Source organism: Myotis davidii, unplaced genomic scaffold (genome assembly GCF_000327345.1).
Source record: "Myotis davidii unplaced genomic scaffold, ASM32734v1 scaffold168, whole genome shotgun sequence".
Taxonomy (NCBI): domain Eukaryota; kingdom Metazoa; phylum Chordata; class Mammalia; order Chiroptera; family Vespertilionidae; genus Myotis; species Myotis davidii.
In genome coordinates this window covers 6,145,688-6,151,390 of record NW_006383016.1, presented here as the reverse complement: position 1 = coordinate 6,151,390, position 5,703 = coordinate 6,145,688, and positions in this window count along the sequence as shown.

Below are 5,703 nucleotides of genomic sequence, written 5' to 3'. Positions count from 1 at the left end.
ACTACTATGTTCCTTGCCAAGGGGAAAAACTGAGCTTGCAGTAAGGAACATAACACATGTCCTGATTAACATAATCCTATTATCTTAATGAAAATAATACCATTCCAGAGGAATAAACAACAAATGGTGCCCAATGCGAAGAGAAAATTAAAATTCTATTTGGTATTCCCACAGGGTCTAGTACCAATCCTACAGTTGAAGTTTGATAGTTTTTCAGGAAGACAAAAGCTTAGTAAATTAAGGGATTTGGATTCATGAAAAATATGACTAAATAATATTATTGACTTATAGAAGACACAAGAAAGGAGCAGGTGGTGGTTTGGCAAAAATATATAGTCATTTTAGTAGATGCCTCTTAATTATGAAACATGAATTGTATTTCTTACAGCCACAGAAAATTTACATCTAGTAACACCAATAAGTTTCTGGAAATATAAGTAATGCTCTAGTAATATTTTTCTTAGAATAAAATTTAGGGCCAAATATAAAGATAAGCAAAAATTTTCCAGCTCTTGCTTATAATGCCATATTTTAAAGGTTCCATAACTTTCATTCACAAAAATCAGAGATACTAAAATAAATATGGTCACTTTTTAATATTACAATATATCGCTAAACTAATTTTGCCTCATTTTCTTGAGATTTAGATTATTTTTAACTCATTTTATTTAGAAATACTTATTTTTATTCAACTATAGCAGCAACATTTTTCTTAGGAATTGCTTTTAGAGTGAAGCCATCTGCAATGAGTAGAACAAGGAAGTAATTTTATTTTTAGAATTTAGATTATCTCCACAATGTCTATTACATATTTTTGCAACTCAGCAAATTATTTCATTCTCTCCCCCTAGTATGGAAATTTAATCTAGGTAGTTATTTCACTTTCGGTAACGTATTTGAAGAAAGACTAACTACCCTTCAGTATACAGTATTACATTATGCATTCAAAACTGATACTATAAATTATGCAATCTAACAAAAAATTATTAATGGTTGGGGGTGGGGGGATACTTCCATGAAACCTCCACTGCTAGCAATAGAAGTAATTTTCTTTTTGCCCATCAGTAAAAAGAAAGGAACCTAGAGTGTCTGTGTTTAAGTGGGTCCATTGCATTCACTCTGTTTTACACATCACTGTTTATAAAGACAAACAACAGTAAGGCCTCAAAACAAACTTCAAGTCTAAATCAGAGTTCATCTTTAAACGCCAGTAAACAGATACTATCCATTTTAATATACAATTCATGACAGCAGATTAAGGAGAGAATTGTCATATTACTATATTGGTGACAGAATTGGCCAGCTCTTTTCCTCTGTTATTGTTACTAGTGTTCCCCAAATGGAATATTTTTAATGATTAAAATCACTGAATGTAGGCTCTAAAGCCTTTTGGGCCATTTTAATATCATCTGAATTAGAGAAGGGATTCTGCAGACCCTGGAGTGTTGTAGGAAATGGCTGCCTCTTCTAGACGCAGGGCTAGAATAAGTGAGAACCCTGGCCCGGACCATTCAGCTGCATCCCAGGCCAACATAGGAATCTCAGATGAGGGTGGAAACCATGAACTCATGGGCCATATCTATATTATAAAAACCCAGTGGCCCTAATGCCATAATGACCAAAGACTGGTGCGGGTGGGTGGGGCCACATGATTTTGCACGCTGGGCTTCTAGTAGCCATATATTTGTGATTCTCCCCACCCCCACTCAATTCAGCACTTTCCAACACCAGGAGTCTAGGTTCAAGGAGCTGATTAGGTTTTTGCAGAAATGGTTCACCAGACAGGATTATATTTGCTGCAAAGGACATTTGGGCTAGATCAGGGATGGGCAAACTTTTTGACTCGAGGGCCACAATGGGTTCTTAAACTGGGACCTGGACCTCCCAGGAAGCCCTAGAGCAGGGGTGGGCAAACTTTTTGACTGGAGGGCCACAATGGGTTCTTAAACTGGACCGGAGGGCCGGAACAAAAGCATGGATGGAGTGTTTGTGTGAACTAATATAAATTCAAAGTAAACATCATTACATAAAAGGGTACGGTCTTTTTTTAAAAATTTTATTCATTTCAAACGGGCCGAATCCGGCCTGTGGACCGTAGTTTGCCCACGGCTGGTCTAGATGCTGGGTAGAAAAGATGGATCAGATCACAGGAAGGAGGCTGGAGAAGCAAAGCCATTGAGGAGATTTTACTGAGAGCACAGGTCCTTCCACCCCTTTTTCCACGCCCCTTCATAATGACAGTTGTTATAATAGAGCATTTCACATCAAACAGTGTAAATCTGGGGGGCAGATGTTGAATTTGCAGAACTCTGTTTTATAGAAAGTTTTTCGTTTCTAAAAATATTTAATGTAAAAATTATAGAAAAAAGCAATACGGGAATTCAGTGTGGATTAAGCCAAATCTTACTATAATGTCTTGGATTGTGCTCATAACAAGTATACTATATCCCAGAGTCTCAGAAAAACACACACCCAGATTTTATATGAAAACATCCTGCCTAGATATTCATACCTATTTTTCAAATAGACTGTCCCAATACTATTAAAATTATAAAGTAACTCACATTGGTTTTGCTTTATTTTTATGTGTACAACAGTATTTCTTATTCTAAGAATGAAATCTCATTGACTCTAAGATATTCCTATCTGCATTTTATCCTTAAATTATTAATTTATTAAAAATTAATAAATCCTTAATACATAAAGATAATATTCTAAGGACTCACAAATCTGCTCAAAGTCCATTCTGTTTCCCAGATTTGATTTAATGTTAGGTCTTACCACTGTGTGCTAAAGGAAAAAAAATTTGTTCTGTTTTGTTTAAGGTAGGATACTTAATTTCTTTTATTTCACAAGACATTTATACTCATTGTCGAAAAAGTAGGAAATTTGTACAACAAAAAAGAAAATTGAAAACTCCCAATTTAATTAGCATTTTGGAATATATACTGCCAGATATTTTTTCCTATGAATGAATGTGTGTATCTTTACAATTTCTAATACAACCATATTATTCAATGAGTTACATACTCATTTTTGATAGAAAAACCAGGTCTCATTCACAATGGAAATTAAATTGGAAGAAACTGGAGATGGAATTGTCACAGCCTCCATCCTGAGGGAATCTGAAAACTCAAATTCCACAACAAAAAATTCTGGCTCCCAATTTCCAACATAATTACTTTCTTATGGGGATAAACAAAAACATATTATGAGAAAAGGAAAAAAAAATTGTTCGGTTTTGTTTTGTTCTGATTATTTAATATTTTTGGTATGGGGTGGGGAATTTCAGGTAGGATCCTTGTATCATTAATGAAAATAAATTGCTTCACTTTTCCATAATGCTGCTGGTAATGAATGAGATAAATTATTATACACTGGATTATACCATATGCAATATGGTGGGTTGAATTGTGTCCCCCAAAAAGATATGTTCAGGTCCTAATCCCAGGTACCTGTGAATGTGACCTTAATTATAAATAGGGTCTTTACAGATGCAATCCAGTCAAGATGAAGCCATGCTGGATTAGGGTAGGTTCTCAATCCAATGACTGGTGTCTTTATAAGAGAAAGGAGAGGGAGCCCTGGCCAGGTGGCTCAGCAAAGACCCTATTCTTGGGTAAGGATTAAAAAAAAAAAAATGAGAAAGACAAGGGAGACTTGGATGCAGATACACAGAAGACACACACTGGGAAGAAGGCCAGGGGACAGTGAAGGCAGAGACTGGAGGATAGTTATAAACCAAGGAACACCAAGCATTGCTGACAACCACCAGAAGCTAGGAGGAAGAGTCTTTTTAGAGCTTCCGGAAGGAACCAATCCTATTGACACCTTAATTTTGGACTTCTGACCTCACAAAGTATAAGAGAATGAATTTCTTTTGTTTTGAGCCACCCAGGAAATGACTATATATAGTATGTGTAAATTTGTAAGATGCACATACTTCAGATCATTTTCTGGCATAAAAAGAGTCAACATAACCCAGGACTTCCCATGCCTCCAGAAACAGGTAAGAAAACCCATGTGAGTATCTGGAGAATTCTTTTGATTATCAAAACTCTAAAGACATTGACTTACCTTTTCTCATAATATGTTTTTGTTTATCCCCATAAGAAAGTAATTATGTTGGAAATTGGGAGCCAGAATTTTTTGTTGTGGAATTTGAGTTTTCAGATTCCCTCAGGATGGAGGCTGTGACAATTCCATCTCCAGTTTCTTCCAATTTAATTTCCATTGTGAATGAGACCTGGTTTTTCTATCAAAAATGAGTATGTAACTCATTGAATAATATGGTTGTATTAGAAATTGTAAAGATACACACATTCATTCATAGGAAAAAATATCTGGCAGTATATATTCCAAAATGCTAATTAAATTGGGAGTTTTCAATTTTCTTTTTTGTTGTACAAATTTCCTACTTTTTCGACAATGAGTATAAATGTCTTGTGAAATAAAAGTAATTAATAGGGACTTTGCTTAGTGCAATCATGAAATTTGTATTTATTCTATGTCAGATATTTCCCTGACCTTATCATTGTGCCAGGAGAAAATAACATAAGGGACCCAAGTCACCTTGCCTTGGAAAAAATTTTTTCCTATAAACACACACACACACACACACACACCCCTAATAGAAGAGTGTTAGCTTTATCAGCAGTAAGATGTAAAGGAGACATAAATCACGGATGTAGCTGACATTTAACCAACTTAGATTCCTTTCACACAACTTTCAATTTCAAGTGTGTCCTTTGATTCTTCATTTAGAGAAAACAATCCTGTCTGCTGATCAGAGGACGTCTACCCAAGGCTGCCCCATCCCACAGCTCCAGAAGCTTATGCGGTCCCAGCAGAGTCAGATGTGAATATGCAGCACACAGCCAACGCAGGGGGCCATATGACAGCCCTGAGACAAACCCCATTTCTCAGACACACGGAGTCCTGCCCATTAAAATATGTCCTGTTGTTTTATGGCACTCCCAGCTTTTAAAAACAGCTATTTCTAGGCTCCCTGTTAATATTAGGACAAACAAAATAATTAAAATGAAATGGCCTACAAGGTCCTAACATGATCCAGACCTACCTCGCCAGCCACATTTCCCCTATTTGTACCTACTCCCACACCCCAGGCCTCTTTTAATTCCTCAAATGTTCCATGATCCTTCCTGTCACAGGGCATTTGCATATACTGTTCCACCTGCCAGGAATTCTCTTCCTCCCTCCCCAGTTCTTTACCCAAATGATCCAACTCCTAGTTCAGATTTCATCTGGGTCTGTGTTTCTTCCAAGTTAACTTTCCATACCCTCCAGACTATGTCAACCACCTACATCTACTCTCACAATACAATATTCCTCTTTTCTAGCACTGACGAAGGATGGAATTTTACATTTATTTGTATGATTATTTTATTAATGGCTACTGCATCCTCTAGAATGTCAGCTCTCTGAGAGAAGAGAAAACCTTTTTTTTTTCTCACCACAGAACTCCCTGCACTTGGACAGTGCCTGGCATATAGCTGGGCTCTACATAAATACTTATTGAATGCATATGTGGAAATACAAACTTTAAAAATTCTTCCAAGTTCTCTGTTCTTGAGAACCTTCCTCTCTCAGTCCAGGAGACATGAAACTGCATTCACCTGTTCACAGATAAGAGAACTTTGAAAGCAGTGGAGTTCTGTGGCCATCCACATACCAGTGTTTAAC